The sequence below is a fragment of the Spermophilus citellus genome (assembly GCF_964194105.1).
Source record: "Spermophilus citellus genome assembly, chromosome: 4".
NCBI classification, from domain to species: domain Eukaryota; kingdom Metazoa; phylum Chordata; class Mammalia; order Rodentia; family Sciuridae; genus Spermophilus; species Spermophilus citellus.
The window spans coordinates 24,226,526-24,244,905 of record NC_138185.1 but is presented as its reverse complement, the minus strand read 5'-3'; the positions used below and the strand labels follow the sequence as shown (position 1 = coordinate 24,244,905).

The window sequence follows — 18,380 nt, the reverse complement described above, 5'->3', positions numbered from 1 at the left end:
ATGCTTTGCCAGTGAGCTACATCTGTAGCCCTGTTTATTTGGAGACAGAATCTCACTAAGTTATTGATGGTGCACTAAATTGCCAAGGCTCAAACTCATGATCCTCCTGTTTCAGCCTCCTATGTTTCTTAAAACAAACGAACAGACAAACAAAAAACCAAAATACCTCTTCTGGTACACCAAGCAACTTCCACTTGCATATCATTGGCCAAAACTATGTCCCATGACCAACCCTACCTGCTAGAGGGCCTAAGAAACCAAGCCAGGGGAATGGCCAGGGAGGCTGGAAACAATTGGAGGCAGCTGATTTATGATATCTACCACATAATGCACGCTCCTATCTAATCCCCACTAAATCCTTGAGAGACCAGAAACGTGATTGCTGTTATCGATGAGTAAACTGAGACTGGGAGGCAAGGAAGTAGCCTAGGGATATTCACTTCACAAGTGGCAGAGCCAGGATTAGAACCCAGGTCTTTCTGACTGGATGGTCTGGGCCCTTCACTATTATAAGATGCAGCAAAGATTCTACTGTATGTCTAGCCCACAGTAGGTGCTTAATGGGTGTTAATTCCTTTCCACTCCTGGCCTTCCTAGGAGGCTCCAACTGCATTACAGAGTTGAGCCTGGGTCTCTGTGTACCTTTTCCCTGCAGACAGGGGATGGGAGGGCTGAAGATGAAAATCTGAGGAAGGAACAACGACAGTCACACCCAAGCCCTCCCTGATATTCAGGCCCCGTGATGGGGGTGGGATAGGCAGAAAGAACATTCTCTGGGTGTAGGACAGGGATGGGATGGTAGGCATCCTTTGATGCTGGCATAACCTTTGGCAAGACATTATGAAATAACGTAGTTAAAGGGTCTCAGATTAGTAGCCTGAAGGCTAATGGGTGTGTGTGTGTGTGTGTGTGTGTGTGTATTAATTTATCTCACACAATATTGTTTTTAAATGCAAATGACTATTTTAATGTTGGGAAATTTCACTTCGTAACATATATTTCTTGCCTTACTCAGGAAAGACAAATCTGTTAATCTGGCCACACGGAGTCCAGATTCCATATGGTCATCCTTAGCTGGAGCTGGGCTGTGACCCCCCCCACCTTCAACAGGTGTGTATTCACCCACCACGGTCCCCCCTGGCCTGCCTCCCTGGTCTCTGCTATATGCCTGGTCCCTGTGACCATCTGAGCTTGTCTCCCCACTCACTGAACAATTGGAAAGGCTGGGGCTCAGAGCGGGAGGTGATTTGAGTGGTGTCCGCTCATACAGCCACCAAAAGGGCAGCTTCAAACTAGGCTGCTGTGACTCCCAGCCCGGCGCTCCCACAGCAAGGCTGTTTCTGCTTCTTCATCTGGATGAGAGCTCCAGCAGTGGAAGGCAGCAGAAGGGGCTGGCTCAGACATGTGAGTTTGGCAGCTCTGCCTCTGCTTGGGTGGGACTCTGCTGCCTCCCTTCTTTGGGCCTCAGCTTCCCCACCTGTAAAATGGGGGAAATAACAATTCCATTCTCTTAGGAGTGAAAGGGCTTGAGGATTCTATGGAGCTACAAAATATAGTTGAACTTGACTGCTGTTTGGGTTGTTTACTGCTATGTGACACCCTGAGACTCAGTGGTTTAAAATAATAACCATTTGATTTGCTGCAGATTATTCAGGCTGGGCTGGGCACAGGTGGGCAGTGATCACTCTTGTGGCTTCATATAACTGGCAGGTTGATTGATGGCTGGGCTTCTGACTCCATGTAGTTTTTTGTCGTTGTTTTAATATTTTTTTAGTTGTCGATGGACCTTTATTTTAATTATTTATATGTGGTGCTGAGAATGAAATCCAGTGCCTCACATGTGGTAGGCCAGTGCTCTACCACTGAGCTACAAGCCCAGGCCCCAAACTCCATGTAGTTTTAGGGCCTTTTCCCCCTACATAGTCTCTCTAGACTTCTTTTTTTTAAATTCTTTTTTTTTAATATTTATGTTTTAGGTGTAGATGGACACAACACAATGCCTTTATTTTTATGTGGTGCTGAGGATCGAACCCGGGTCCCGCCTGTGCTAGGCAAGCGCTCTACCGCTGAGCCACAATCCCAGCCCCTAGACTTCTTAAATACTTGTCCAGGGTTCCCAAGAATGAACATTCCAAGAAGACCAGACCCCAGTGGGGAGCATTTATCAAGCTCCTGCTTGTATCCTGCTTGCTGATGGCCTGTTGGCCAGTGTACAACACTTGGCCAAGCCCCAAGTTCCTGTGGGAGAGGACTACATAAGGAGTGTGAATGTCCAGGAGCCTGGTTCATTGAAGGCCACCAAAATAATAGTTTTCTGCAATTATTCCTGGAGTCTAATGGCTTAAGTGAAGAGTTGGCCCTATACCTGGAGTGTGCCAGAAGGAAGCAGCTCACATGGTGGTCAGGAAGCAGAGACAGAGTCCACTTGCCAGATATAAATATATACCTAATGCCACACCCCAATTCTCACCTTCCTCCAGCCACACCCTACCACTTTAGTTACCACTCAGTTAATCCCTATCAGGGGATTAAATCATTGTTTAGGTAAAGACTCTTACAACCTAGTCATTTCTCCTCTGAACCTTCTTGCACTGTCTCACACATGAGCTTTTGGAGGACACCTCACATCCAAACCACAACATGTGTCCATGTGTGGAGAAGGACTCCATAGTGGGCAGGGTTGTGCAATGTCCTGATTGGCCAGATCTGGTTCAGGTGCCATCAGAATCCTTGATGGATTCAAAACCAAAAAGTTTTCAGGCCATCTGATCAAGAAATCCTGAGTGAGATACAACAAGTAAAAACATCTGGGCCCAACATCTGGCCATGAACTCTTAAAATAATATGAAGAGATTAGGCATGATAGAGATCCTCCTGTAGATGCAGGAGAATCACAGATTTGAGGTAGCCTTAGCAACTTAGCAGGACTTTGTCTCAAAAAATTTTAAAAAGGGGCTGGGGTGTAGCTTCGTGGTAGGGTGCCTCTGTGTTCAATACCCAGCACAAATAAGTGAATGTAATAAAATAAAAATAAATACATAAAAGAGAAGTCAAAGCCAGGTGTGGTGGTGCACACCTGTAATCCCAGCAACTCAGGAGGCAGAGGCAGGAGGATCCTAAGTGCAAAGCCAGCCTCAGCAATTTTGCAAGGTGCTAAGCAACTCAGCGAGATCCTGTCTCTAATAAAATACAAAATATGGTTAGGGTGCGGCTCAGTGGTTGAGTGCCCCTGAGTTCAATCCCCAATACCACCCCCCAAAAAATAAATAAATAAATAGAAGTCAATTTGGAGAAGCAGAGAATAAAAGATGGAGGGTGTCAGGTGTCACCTGAACAAATGCACCTGGGAGACCAGAACAAAGCAGAATTAATTGGGAAGTCTCTGGAAAAGTGTAAATGTGTGTGTGTGTGTGTGTGTGTGTGTGTAAGAGATTCTTCTGAACACTGGGAGTGTTGTGGGGGTGGAAGTCTATATGTATCTGTCATTTCCTGGGCATGCAATCCTTTTTGAATAAGATACTTCAGAAATGGTTTTTCTCATTAAAACAAATGCCAAAGATGCAATGCCTTCCTCATATATATTTCTTCTAATATGCTTCTGCTTGAGCAAGTGAGCCCTTAATGTCAATTTCAATTAAAGCCGCTGCATCTGATCTCTGTGGTGCAGCTCATGGATGCAATGGGGGGGGTGAGGGGGAAGGTCATTGGGAAGTGGGAGGAGGTGCCCCTCTTTTTTTTTTTTTTTAAAGAGAGAGTGAGAGAGAGAGAGAGAGAATTTTTAATATTTATTTTTAGTTCTCGGCGGACACAACATCTTTGTTGGTATGTGGTGCTGAGGATCGAACCCAGGCCGCACGCATGCCAGGCGAGCGCGCTACCGCTTGAGCCACATCCCCAGCCCCGAGGTGCCCCTCTTGTTAGGAGCTTGAAGGCACTGGTGAGGGAGGCATTGGGAGGGAAGATGTGGAATGATCTGCTTCCTACTTAATGGAGACCATAATTTAAAGATGCCAGGCTGTCCTTTGTTTGATTTAAAAACAAAACAAAACAAAATAAATATGGAGATGCAGCAGGAAGGCAGAAAGCAAGGGTTCTGAGCCAGTGGGGAATGAATGAGAGACATACCTTGCTTTGAGAGCTTCCCCCATAACTTTGAGTTTTCTAGCCACCAGTCACAGGGCAAGGGACAGTATGCTCTGCTATCTGCTGTTCTGGGCCGGGGTGAGGGGGGGTGGGTTCTCTGATTCTACCATATGCATCTTTTTTATTCCCAGTCAAGATGGCTCAAAGATGGTAGTCTCTCATGAACACATCTGTGAATGGTCTGAGCTCAGCATGGAAATGGGATGGACCAGAGTTTGGCGTGGGGGTAGCAAAGCGAGGCTCAGGAAGAGCGTTCCTCTCTGTTGTCTATTTTCCTTTCTTCTTTTCCCTATCCTTGCTTTCCTTTCTTTCTTCCTAACAAGGGGATTTATTCAGGAAAAAGATATAGATTTATGTCATTCAAGAGATGAGCCTCAGGAATGATTCTCTCCTCTCTGAGAAGTCAGAGCTCTTGCTTTCCATTCTCTTCATCATCAATAACTATCATTCTTTAGAGCTTACTGTTTCCTGAGCACCTTCTATGTGTCAGGGGATACTACGTGCATTATTTCTAGACTTCACAATAACTTTCAAGGTAAATGTAATTTATGCCCATTTTACAGAGGAGAAAACTGGGGCATACAAAGCTTGAGGATCTTGTCCTGTAAGTAGCAGGATTGGGGTTTGAACAGAGTCCTATTCATCTGATTTCTGACTTTGGTGTCATCGATGACTGAACACAAGGAAGGGCCAGGATCCTGGCTAAGACTTGCTAATGGATGCACCTGAAATGAGAAATGTTTCCTATTCAGGTCCTAGACATCCACATTGACAAGAATTAAATAGATTTTAACCTGCTCTACATTAGGAGTCAAGATGTGAGGGCCTCACCTGTTCTGCAATTCTTTTGATCTGCAGCTTTCAGTGTACCTGATGTATGTTTCCCTCTGTAAACTTTAGTTCTCTAGCTATAGAATGGGCAAATTGGACTCAGCATCTCCAAAGATTAATTCAGCTCAATCTAAACTGACAGCATTTATGGGGACTTCCAGAGTGACAAGGGTACAAAAAAAAATGGACAAGACAGGTTTCCGTCCAAGGTGAGCTGGATATATGCTCTAATAGTTATAAGTAAAGGACAAGCTTGGGAGGGCAGAGCATCTCACTTACACTTATCCAGACATAGTGTTGGCTGGAGAGATGAGGTGGGCTTCATGGGGGAGGCATCAATGACTCATGGGATTGAAAAAGAAATACTGGAAAATGTGGAGGTAGAGATGGGAGGAGGCTTTTCCCATCCAACATCACAGTGGGCAGAAGAGTCACCTGGTTAACCAATAAATGTATAAGAAGTAACAAATCATTGTTTTGAGCCAGTAAGTTTTACGTTGGTTTAGTATAGAGCAATAGATAACAGAGACCTCAAAGGTGCCTGATGATAGACTTTATCCTAAAGACCAGAGAATGCCAATTTTCAGAGCACAGTCTACCATAATTGGCCTGCAGACAAAATTTATTTGGCTCTTATGGGGCAATTTGAAAATCTTTGAGCCAATATTTAAAAATTGGGAAATTTCAGATGAAAATTCAGATTTGGAGGGGCTCTCTTGAAAAATCCTGCATCTCACCACCTAAATCCTAGCAACAGCTGGCTAATTGGCCCGTATCTGTATGGTGTGTGCTCTCCAGTTCACTATGTCCCTACTGTCCTGCTCCTAAACTGCTTTCTGCCCCCTGTAGGCATCTGTATTTTTGATCCATGTTGTTGGCATGGCAATGGGAAGCCATTAAAGGCTTCTGGGTAAAGGAAGGATGAGAGCTGCGCAATAAGGAACGCAATAAGGTGACTCTGGGTAGGTTAAAATAAAAAATATATTATTTAATCTACTCAGACCCATGCATCACATCTTATGGCAAATGCACCTTCCCCTTCTTTGACTGTATGGTTCCAGTTGAACTGCTAAGATCTCTTTATATGTCCCACCTCCCATTCACAATGATTGGTTAAAGAGTTGTAGTTGGCTTAAGCTGGTCCAATCAAAGGGCCTAGCCCTCCAGTCATAGATGACTGGTCCAGGGATGGTTACCAATCAAAGTCCTTCCCTAAAATTTTGTACTTAGGACCAGAAGCAGAACACCTAGTTTGCTCTGATGGAGCAGCGGAGAGCTGTGAGTGGTGACAGCTGTTGCAGCTGAGTGTCCAATCTTGAGAATAGCTCACATGCAGAGATGAAAGACAAGATCTGGAAGAAAGAGTCACAGCAACATTCAAGTATTTGCTCCCATCCCCTTGGCTCATTTTCTGAGTTCTCCAGCCGTCCTATCAATTCTGGGAACTGCTCATATATACTCCTGATTAATTTCTCTTATGCTTCTGTTAGCCTGACTTCTTTTGAATTTGCAATGGAGAAACCTGGCTATACTCCGGGCTTTGAAGCAATACTGCAGGGGCTACTCTTTACTCCAATCAGGTAGGAGCAAAGAGAGGGTTTATTCCCAAATCTCAGAGCAGGAAAGAGATGGTGCCATCCACACTGGAAAGTGCATTATTGTCCTGGGAAGTATCCTATCCATTATGGTTTGTATTGGGATTTCTCCCTCTTCCCTTCCTTGCCCCAAAGCTCATGTTAGGCAAAATGATAGCATTGTGAGGGCTGTAACCTTATCAGTGGATTAATCCATTTGATGGATTATTAATGTGAATGGACTACTGGGTGGGGCATAAGCAAAGTGGGACATGGCTGGAGGAAGTAGGTCGTTAGGGGCATGCATGGCCTGGGAACTCTGTCTGTCCCCATGGCTTTCCTGCCTCTTTCTCTCTGCTTCCTGGCTGCCATGAGTTGGTCAAAGGCAGATGAGGAAGACAAGGTGACTTTGCAGGTGACAAGCCTCTGTCTTTTTCTTTTTAACATTCCTCATCTCCACATGCTGATTCTCCTCTCCCGCTCTTCTCCCTCCTCCAGATGGGATTCAGCTTATAGGGATTCAGCTTGACCTGACTGCTGACATCTTTTTTTTTTTTTTCGACAGCAGAATTAATTTTGGGGGGGTACCAAGGATTGAACTCAGGGGCACTCAACCACTGAGCCACACCCCCAGCCCTATTTTTTTTAAATTTTTATTTACAGACAGGGTCTCATTGAGTTGCTTAGTGCCTCGCTTTTGCTGAGGCTGGCTTTGAGCTTATGATCCTCCTGCCTCAGCCTCCCGAGCTGCTGGGATTACAGGCATGCACCACTATGACTGGCCGGCAGAATTAATTCTAATGATGGGGAGAGAAAAGTGGTTGAATGCATGGTTGGGGCTCAGATAGCCCTGGGTTCAAATCCTGGTTGCTACAAGTGTTGAGACATTGGCTGTTACATTTCCTCATCTGTGACATGGGGACAAAGCTGGAAGTAACATTGCGGGATTGCTGGGAGGGTTAACAAGGCGGTTGAACCAGATTAGTTTGAAAGCACCTTCTGTGCAAACCTTCCAGTGATTCCCATTTTCTATCAAGCTGAGTATAAAAACCAGTTCCCTTTATATTTAGTTTTCTCAACTCATACCTTCTTCTGCAGAAACCTCTAGCTTATAGTCCTGTCTTTTTTTTTTTTTTTTTTTTGGTGGTGCTGGAGATTGAACCCAGGGCTTTGTATATGTGAGGCAAGCACTCTACCAATTGAACTATATCCCCAGCCCTCATAGTCTTGTCTTTTTCTGTTTGCTGTTCCCTCTGTCTAGAATACCCCATAGCATTCTGTAAACACAAATCCTATAAAAAGTGAGGCACTAATATTTCTTTTCTTTTTTTTTTTTTTAAGAGAGAGAAATTTTTAATGTTTATTTTTTAGTTTTCGGCAGACACATCTTTGTTTGTATGTGGTGCTGAGGATCGAACCCGGGCTGCACGCATGCCAGATGAGCGCGCTACCGCTTGAGCCACATCCCCAGCCCAGGCACTAATATTTCTACCTGTAGAACAGTACACGTTTTATTGGAACTAAAATTCAAATTCATGGCTTTTATTATTATTATTATTATTGTGTGTGTGTGTGTGTGTGTGTGTGTGTGTTGCTGGGGATCAAATCCAGGGCTTGATGTGTGCTAGGCAAGCACTCTACCACTGAGCCACATTCCCAAACTTATCTGTTTTAGTTAGGGAGTTACAGTTCCCAGTACAAAAACCACAAATAAACTAATAAAGATGTGTTAGTTCCTGTTAAAATTCAGAGGTGGGTCAAGCTTCAGAATGGACTCTTTTTTTTTATTTTTTATTTTTAGATGGACACAATATCTTTATTTTATTTTTATGTGGTGCTGAGGATCGAACCCAGTGTCTCACGCATGCCAGGCGAGCATGCTACCACTTGAGCCATATCCCGAGTCCCGCAGAATGAACTCTCTAGTTCAATTTTTCTGTAATGTTTTCTTAGTTCTGTCTTCCTCCAAAACTTCCATCAGGTTTTGTCTTCTGACTGGCTTTCCTCATGGTAACTAAAAAAAAAAAAAGAAAAAAAAAACTTTGGCTGCAACTGTAGGCATACTACACCACACTATGTAGAAAACAAAAGAATATTCTTTATTGACCAACAGCCCTGGGTCCTTAACAATTAGGTGGCAAGACAGTATAGAGATTTAGCATGCAGGTTCTAAAGTTGGACTTAATATTATCTCTTAAGTGGATGACCTTGGGAAAGTTAATCTGTGACACTGTTTCCTTTTCCGTATAATAGCGATTATAATAGCATCTTCTTTAAGGCTGTTGTAGGAATTAAGTAAACTTGAAAAGCAGTTAGCAGACTTCCTAGCAACTAGTAAATGCCCCATACATGTTGGCTTATGTTGCCACTGTATTTCCTTAGAAACAACTCCCTTCATACTGTAATCTTCAGAGATTTTTCTGGAAACACTGTCTTCCTGACATTTCTCTGTTGAATTTGTAGTTAATCATTCAACAAATATTAAAAGAAGGACTATTGTTTTGGGCTCTGAGGAATGAGCAAAACTGATAATATCCTGTCCTTGTGGAGATCACATCATAGTTGAAGGTGGGGATGGGAAAGAGACAATAAAGAAATACACACAATAGGGTTATGAAGAAAAATCCATCAGGAAAGGGTAGGAGGAAGTATGACATGGAATATTGCTATTTAATTTATTTATTTTTGTGGTACTGGGGATCAAACCCAAGGCCTTACACATACCCCAGGCAAGCATTCTACCACTGAGATACACCCTAGCCCTTTTAAAATTTTATTTTGAGAGTTGCCCAGGCTGGTCTTGAATTTGTGATCCTCCTGAGTAGTTGGCGTTCTAGATGTGCACCACTATGCCCAGTGGGATGCTGCAAGTTTAAATGTGAGCCATTTAAGGTAAGTGAGCCATACCTATGTCTTAGAAAAGAGAATTTGAGGCAGATACTTGCTATTGCAAGTGCAAAAGCCCTGGGGCAAAAAGCCTACATTGTTATAAAAAATGGGATAGAGGCCAAAGTGTGGCTGGAGCAGAGTAGGAAAGGGTAAGACTAATAGGGATAAAGTCAAAGAGTAGCAGGTCACACAGGATTTTGTAGAACATCAACATAATCTTCAGTGCCAGCTAGGGAAGGGCGTCACCTGCACAGGCAAATTTTGTAACCAAGGCCATAAACTGAGCAAAGTGACAGCCTTAATTTTTCTGGTGGTAGGGCTGAAGGGAGGTCAGAGAACACTTTTCAGAGGAGGTGGTTCCTAAACTGAGTGCTGAAGGATGAATTAGAGGTATCTGGGCAGAAAGGGAGGAGAAATTCAAATACGGAAAATGCTTACAGTAGAGAATGCTGAAAGATTGTGATGTACTTAACTAAAAATGGTAAGGCTAGTGTGCAAGGGAAGAGCCAGGGAGGTACCAGAAAGTAGGCAGACTAGGCTGGCAGGGGCCAACTTTAATTGATTGTTTATTGAACACTAGGTATGTGCTAGACATTGCACTAGTTCTGGGAACACAGTGATGAAAATTCCTAGTCTTAGAGAACTTACATTCTAAAGGTGGAGAGACAAAAATACATAAATAGACAATCGACAGAACAAAATGTCACACTAGAGAACACCTTTAGGAGGGGTATTTAAGAAAGACCTCTCTGAGGAAGAAATATTTAATCAGAGACTTGGGGAAAGAATATTCTGGGCCTTGCTCTTCTGTATCACCATCTCTCTAATTTGATTTCTCTTCCTTTTTAAATAGGACATGGAGGTCATCAAATAAAGGAAGGGCAGTTACTATTGCTGGTTTGCCAGAGTCAGGACTCTCAATTCAAACTGCTCTGTTCTCAGAAATTTCACATCTTAGGCAGGTTCTAAGAGAGGCAATGTAAAAATATAATCATGAAACTACAGATGGGAAGACGCATGGAGAAAATCACAGGTCAGAAGAGGTATGAAGAAAGGTTCATTTCCAGCCCCCACGGAGGTCTATAGCTGGCAATGGTCCTTTTGTACTCTAAGAGGACCCCTCCAGCTGTTCTGAGATGTTAGAGCTTGGAACTGTTTCAAATGAGATTCCTACAGGGATATGCTTAGGAGTGTTTAGGAAGAATCACTACCCACTCGGTCATATAAAACATCACCACCTCAGAAGAGGAAAGCTACTTGAACATAATTTTTTTTTTTTTAAGTAAGTGGAATCTTCTCCCTGGACCATCCTCACCGCGGTCTCTCCGCCTAGCCCCAGCCTTGGCAGCGAGGAGCGAACCTCACCCACTCGGCGAACCGCTTCCTTGAAAGTGAGAGGACCTGGCGCTTCTCCCCACCAGTTCTTTTCCGGATTCCTTCCGCACCGCAGCCAGCCTACTGGTTAGGGCCTTATCTCCAAGCCTCGCCCACTTTAAGCACCACCCTCTCATCCCTCCTTTAGGGCCCGCCTCCTTCCGGCTCCTCCCCAGATTGGCCACCTCAGACCCCCTCCTCCCTGCTGTGCTTCCGGGCCCGCCTCCTCCAGGCCAGCTTCAATCTCCCCCAAAGCTTCTCTTCAGCTCCGCCCACACCCTCCTCCCTTCAGAAGGCCCCGCCCCCTTCCGGACTCTTCTTCTGGGCACTTTCTCTCCTTAGCCCCACCTACTGCTCCTCCTCCTGTGGAGCGCTGCCTTGGCTCCTCGGTCTCCCAGGAGATCTTCTACACCTATCTGGCACCCCAATTCCCAGGGCATCACCACGCTTTCGCCTGCCCCGCCTTCAGCTCCACACTGGTGTAAGCGACTCCCTTCCCCACCTAGCCCCGCCTCCCACCTCCGTTCCACCCCCGCCAGGCCCCGCCCCAGCCCCGCCTTTCTCCTCTTCCCCGCCGAAGCTCGGGACCTTTCCAAAGCCAGACTCAGAGGGTGGGGAGAGTTCTTGCGCCTGGGGAGCCGGGGTTTTTCAGGGGTTGCGGACTCCTAGTGTTTGTGTCACCCTGTCCTTTCCGGGAAACAGAAGCGAGAGGGAGGGAGAGCTCAGGGCTAGGATCGGAGCGGCAGGCAGGGCCGAGGGAGGGAAGCCGCTCTGGACGCCCCTATCTCCGCGCGCCTTAGTGGTGCGAGCCAAGGGAAGGACTCACGGCCGCGGTGCTCGCGCCGCTGTCAGTGCGGCGGGGCGCGCGAGCAGCGCGGGAGCAGGGCGCAGAGCCGGGAAGCTGAGGGGGCGGTCGCGGTGGCGACTCGCGTGCGTGTGCTCGGTCTCCTCGCGCGGCTGCTAGGGCCGCCTCCTTCCTCCCCCGAGTGCGGCGGCACCGCCTCCTTCCGCGCCGCGCGTCTTCCTCCAGACCTCTCGGCGCGGGTGAGTGGGGACCCGCGGGCGTCTTCTTCAGCGTGCGGGGGATTGTTCCTTGTGCCTGTTCTGTCGCCCACCTCTTAAGGCGCGCCGCTGCCTATTTTTAGAAACTCTTTTTTCGGCCATTCGGGGAGTCCCGGGAGCCCGAGTAACTCCAGGCCCCCACCTCCCCTTCCCCCTCCCGGGTCTACCACTCTGGATTGGCGGCCCCGGCCCACCAGTGCCGGCTCTTGGCCTCCGTGGCGCTCGCTGCCCGCTTGCTTCTCGCGGGCCGGGCCTGGGCCAGGAGTTGGCGGGGTGGGCCCGCGCCGCTCGGAAGTTGAAGTCTTTTGTGCTCGCGCCCCGCCCCGCCCGGCGAGGGGAGGAGGGAAGAGAGCGGAGGCCGCGTCGGGGAGGCCTCGGGCGGGGAAGGCCCTGGTCCCAGCCCCTGCCCCGGGCTTCTTCCGGCTTTCCCGCCCGAGCTGGGTCAGCCAGCTCCCCAAGGCGCGCAAAACTGCCCCTGCTTGGTTCCCCAAGGGTCTGAACGTTTTGCCCCCCACTTCTGCCTGTCCTGGGCACGTTGCACATCTCGGGATCTGAGAGGAACAACAGGCCCACGAGCTGGGGCGGTGATCGCACTTCACCTATTCCTCTTGGTGGGGGATCCTCGGTTTGCTCCTCCGTGAGATGGAGTAAAGAGAGAAACTAGCCTCGCAGTGTTAGTGTATTCAGGGAGGGAAACTAACATGTGGGAGAAGTGTTTAATACCAACAGGTAACATTTAATGAGACTGACTCAGGAACTTCATAAACCTGTATCATTTAATGCTAATAGTGGCCTTTCAGGGTTGTTCCCAATTACAGAAACAGGCGCAGAGAAGTTAATTTCCTCCAACTCACCGTAGCCACAAAAGTCAAAACAGTGGTGCTGTAACTGCTATTTCCTGGTGTATGTGTCATCTCTTAAGTACAAAGGATATTTTGACTTACTGTTAGGTCACATCATTTAGAGATACAACTCTGGGTTTTCTCTGACTCCTGGGCTGGTGTCCACTGTACTATAGATAAAATCCCAATTTGCTGCTACTAGAGCTTCAAGGGAAAGGAGGTGTGAATGGTTTCTTGCTGATATTGCTTGTATAATTTGACGGAGATTCCAGATCTCAGACACAACTGAAGTTCTCCAGCATTTGGCTAAAGTCTGTAAACAGTGAAGTCCTTCCTTCATTTTGCTTAGGGCTTGTTTTTCCTCCCAAGCCTTGCATGTCATCTAGGTTTAGATTTGTAGATCCTAGTTGGGAGAAAGGGTTGGGTATAGCTCAAGTCTTCTTTTTAAAATTTCTCCTATTTTCAGATAAGGCCCAGAGGGGTTAAAGTGAACTAAAATTAGCTTTGGCAAGTGTTCCAGTTTTCCAGTGTGTTTGATCCTGGTTGTGGGGAGTGTCTAAAAAGTAGGCTGAGAAGTTTTTCTGCCAGATCTTGAGGAATCTCCTGATGTTTGCATTATTTTTTTTGCCACTGGTTGGTCTGCTACACGACACCCACCCCCGCCTAAGATTTCTAGATTTAGGAGTGATGGTATATAGGAGGCAGCGTATAGGAGTTTCTTCAACTCACAGTACCACAGAAGGGCAAACAGTGATGCTGTACTTTTTATTTCATGGTGTATTAGTAATTTTTTAGCAGAGAAGATATTTTGACTTAGTGTTAGGTCACATCATTTACTTACAGACAACTTCTTACAGACTGGTCCAACTTTCATCTTTCTCTTCTTCCTACTGATTAAACCTTGGAATGGGAAGTAAGTTGTCCAAATTCATAGCCTGCCTTAGGGACAGTCAGAACCAGAATCTCTAGTGGTCTTGCTCCCAGTCCAGTAATTTTCACATACCTTACCACCTCTTCAACCTAAGGCACTAAACTACTTATTAAGGGCTTAAGACCAGAAACCCTGAATATGGAAATACCAAGTAGTTACACCCACTTTCTGTGCCATATGTTAAAAGGCCAGGTTTTGTACAGGTGTACCAGTTCTCTTAAGTTGTGACTTTTACATTATTTATAGTTTACAGTACTCTTTTGTTACCACTATCTGATTTCTAGTTTTGTGAGTTTGCAGAGTATGGTTTATGTCTCCTTTTTAAAATTTTTATATTTATATTTATTTTGGTTATAGATGGACACAATACCTTTTTTAAAAAATATTTATTTTTTGGTATAGATGGACACAACACAATGCATTTTATATGTATTTTTTTATGTGGTGCTGAGGATTGAATCTGGGTCCCGCCCGTGCTAGGCGAGCGCTCTACCGCTGAGCCACAATCCCAGCCCATAATACCTTATTTTATTTATTTATTTTTATGTGGTGCTGAGTACCTCACACGTGCTAGGCAAGTGCTCTACCACAGAACCACAACCCCAGCCCTTATGTCTCCTTTTAACTGCAACAGTGGAGACATACATAGCAAGGTTAGGGCTCTTGTCTTAGATAATGGAATTAACAAGTGTTGAAGATAGGATATTTTCATGGATGGAAGATTCAAACTTGCATCATGTACTGAGCCACTCATTGTGGCCCTCTGAGCTTCAGTTTCCATATGTGTAAACTCTCATAGGATTGTTGTGGGTCTATGAAAAAATGGATGTCAAAGGGCTTTGTTGAGTACTTAACATGTACTATCAGTCACTGGACTAAGGACTTTATGTGGAACATGTCATTTAATCCTTAGAGCAACCTATGAATTGGGTACAGAGGTTACATGACTTGCTTAGGACCCTGTAATCAATAAGTGGCCAAGCCAGGGTTCAGACTGCAGACAATGTAATTTTAAACTGGTATGCTGTAAAAATTGTGTGTGTGTGTAGGCATACTTAAAAATTTTTTTTTTTTTTTAGTTGTAGATGGACACAGTTTTGTTTATTTACTTTCACATGCTAAGCAAGCACTCTACTCGTGAACTGCAATTCTGACCCCTACACATACTTTGTGTGTGTGTGTGTGTGGGGGGGTGCTGGGGTTTGAACCCAGGGCCTTGTGTATTCGAGGCAAGCACTCTACCAACTAAGCTATATCCCCAGCCCTACACACTTTTTTAATTTTACCATTTTAACCAATTTTTAAATGTGCTATTCTGTGATATTAAGTACATTCACTTTCTACAATCAATCACCATCATTCATCTCTAGAACTTCTTACATTCCCTAGCTGAAACACTCTACCCATTAAACACTCCCTATTCCCTTTTCCTGCTAGCCTCTGGCAACAACCATTCTACTTTCTGTCTTTGAATTTGACTACTTTAGGAAACTTGCATAAATGGAATCATAGACTCCTTGTCCTTTTGTGACTGGCAGAGCTGGTACTCTTAATGCCTTTTTTCATCTCTAGAGTATTTGTAAATGCAAAATGATTATTTTCATCTGCAGTAGGGTGTGGCATTAAGCCCTAGAGCAGGAATCCAGGCCTGGTTGTATGTTTTAACCCCTCCTCCTCTGGGGTTGAAGTTCCTTATTGCTGAAGCCTTTTTGGATCTGCTAGTTCCTTCTGTATCTTCAAAGAGATTTACCCTTGAAACAACTCAGATAACTCCCCATCTTTGGTCTTGTTTGCACCTGCTTTTTGACCACTCAGGATCAGAAAAGCAGCCATGGGGCTGCAGTGATCAGGAATAGCAGTGCTATCTGTGACAGCAGCATGAATTAAAAACTATTCAGAGGCTGATTAGTGGATTACTTTTATGATGTGCTCCTTCTCTGTGTCCCCTTCTTTCTATAAAGGTGCATAGGAGGGATTAACATTTGGGTTCTTAAGAGGGTATCAGTGGATTCTTACTGCTTGCAGGTGGTTAAGGTGAAGTTAGATGCTGCATTTAACCTTTTAAAATTCCCTTGTTGAGATTCTGTTTCAATGGATGCCTCATTTGTTACTGGAAAGTTTTCCATTCACCAAATAATTTTAAAGCATCTATCAGGCATGGTATTAAGTTGGGGATTTAGATGCATACGGCCTTGTGGGGAAGATAGGCAAGGAAAATATGCATATGAGAAGTGTTGTGGAAAGGACCAGCATCATGAGAGCACAGAGAAATGATATTTAACCCAGTATTGGGGGACCAGGAAAGTTTTCCTTGGAGAAGTTGGCTAAACCTAGATGCTGAGAAGAAAATTGGTGTAAGCCAGGAAAAGAGGTGGGGAGGCAGCAATAAGACTTTTCTGATAGGGGCTGTGGCAGTGGCTCAGCTGTATTGCACTTGCCTGGCATGTGTGAGGCATTGGTTCGACTCTCTGAACCGCATATAAATAAATAAAATAAAGGTCTGCAACAACTTAAAAAAAATGTTCTGATAGAAGGAACCTCAAGTCCAGAGATAGTGAAGATAATAGGTGAGATTTTTGGCTATTCATTATATTTAATAACTACTATACTAAACATCTTTTCTTGGGGGAGGTTTACTGGAGATTGAACTCAGGGGTGCTCAGCCACTGAACCACATCCTCAGCCCTATTTTGTATTTTATTTAGAGATAGGGTCTCAGTTTCTTAGGGCCTTGTTTTTGCTAAGACTGGCTTTGAACTCCCCATCCTCCTGCCTCAGCCGCAGGTATTACAGAGGTGGGCCACCATGCTCCACTCTAAACATCTAATAGGTTAATTTACTTCTTTCCATAACCACCCTGAGAGGTAGGTACATTTATTCCTGCACAACCCCAAAGACTGCTTATATTAAGCCTAGAAAAGCTTAGATTTTCTCCAGATAATGTCCCCTACATGTACTACTGTATCCCTCTTTTGTTCTGTTTTGCCTTATTGGGGATGGAACCTGAGACCTTGTATATGCTGGGCAAGTACTTTATTACTGAGTCATATCCCCAACCCCTCTCTGTAAGTCTTAAGGTACTTCTCCGCTAGGAATTGGGAAAACAAATATGAGTATAACAGCCTGAGGGACCTTATGTTCCAAAAGGGTGCTAGATAACGGTAGCTAGGAGTTGAGGAGAGGAGTCAGGGAGAGGATAGTGGCAGAGCAGGACAGAATGGGGATTCTTTATTAGAAATAGGAGTCCGGAGACCTTGCCCTGGGCTCCAGGCTTTTTGTCAGGTGGCAAATGTCCAGGTTTATTCATCTGAATAAGAAGGGAAATAATGATTAGATGACCCCCAAGGTTCCTTCTAGCAATAACATTTTATGATTCTAGATGATGATTTAGACAATATATCTCTAACAGAGGTAGGTATTTCTCCCTCCTTTCTTAGTCAGTGTTGGTGGGTAGGGGTAGGGATGGAGATAGCAAGTAGGTTTTCACATGAGTGTAAAAGCCTGGTTTTGTTCATTTTTTTTCTTCTTTTATTTTTATTTTTTTTGGTACCTGGGATTGAACCCAGGGACACTCAACCACTGAGCTGCATCCCCAGCCCTATTTTGTAATTTATTTAGAGACAGGATCTCACTGAATTGCTTAGCACCTTGCTTTTGTTGAGGCTGGCTTTGAAGTTGTGATCCTTCTGCCTCAGCCTCCCAGCCATTGGGGTTACAGGTGTATGCCACTGCAACCAGCAGTTTTATTCAATTTTAACTTAATGTATAAAATGTATAATTGAGGGGAGAAAATGATAGCAGTAATGTCACTCTGCTTTCCCTTGGGTACTCTAAGGAAAGTTTCAGACCTGTGCTCAGGGTGCAGCTCACAGACCCTTAGGACTTTAGAAGAGAGAGTAATGGGATAAATTGGAAGTTTTCTCAGTGGCCTGAGGATCATTTGGTTTGGTCCTTGCTAGTAACTCAGTGTGTGGGCTTGACCATGTCCCTTTCCTTCTCTGGCCCTGTTTTCTCATAAAGTAATCCAGGAGGTCCCTGCAATTCTATAAAGGTTCAAAGAGTATGTTTGGGAAGTGGACCCACAAAAAGGATTGGAGCGCCCTCCCTACCCTTAATGATTAAATAGAAAAGTGAATCTGCCCAGGTTTCAATGTTAGTTCTTTTCTGTATCCACAGCCCTTCCTTTTTCCTCAGTGTGTTGTCATTTATAATAGTAATAAATAATGGTGCTGTACCTCCTGGGAGAAAGAGAAAGGATGGGATTTTTGTCTCTGGGCTCTAGTCTCCACCTCTAAAAGAGCCATTCAAGCTGTCCACTGCCCTTTCCTCTCAAAGCTGGGGTAGGGAAGGTGGGTTGTGTCTGAATACTCAGATTTGCTAGAGGCCACGTGTATTAGGAGTGCTGTACTGACTGAAGTGCAAATCTGGCTAACTTCCCAACATACCCAGTGAGTTCCACTGGGGCATTTAGTGGGCTTTTGATGCTTGCCAAGCTCATGTTAATTGTGATTATCAAATACTCTTCGGAATATCAGTTTTCTTGTCTGTAAAACAAGGGTGCTGGACTAGATAATCATTTTTTTAAATTTTGTTTTTAGTTGTAGATGGACACAATATCTTTATTTTATTTATTTTTATGTGGTGCTGAGCATGCTAGACAAGTGCTCTACCACTGAGCTAAGTGGACTAGGTCTTTTTTTTTTTTTTCTTTTTTTTGGTACTGGGAATTGAACT

General features: G+C 44.8%; 1 protein-coding gene and 1 long non-coding RNA gene across 2 annotated transcripts in view; one reads left to right on the top strand and one right to left on the bottom strand.

Annotated features, from left to right (window-relative positions):
• Positions 1 to 8,323: 8,323 nt before the first annotated feature.
• On the bottom strand, positions 8,324 to 11,402 carry LOC308646682. The gene is made up of 2 exons (XR_014021449.1): positions 11,160 to 11,402; positions 8,324 to 8,562 (listed from the first exon to the last, which is right to left on the bottom strand). It is a non-coding gene; the product is annotated as an uncharacterized lncRNA (long non-coding RNA).
• Positions 11,403 to 11,651: 249 nt separating this feature from the next.
• RALY (RALY heterogeneous nuclear ribonucleoprotein) overlaps positions 11,652 to 18,380 on the top strand; it is an 84,347-nt gene continuing 77,618 nt past the window's right edge. Inside the window, exon 1 of the mRNA XM_081289944.1 lies at positions 11,652 to 11,855. The gene's annotated coding sequence lies outside the window, so the exon portion shown is untranslated. The remainder of the gene's footprint in view (positions 11,856 to 18,380) is intronic.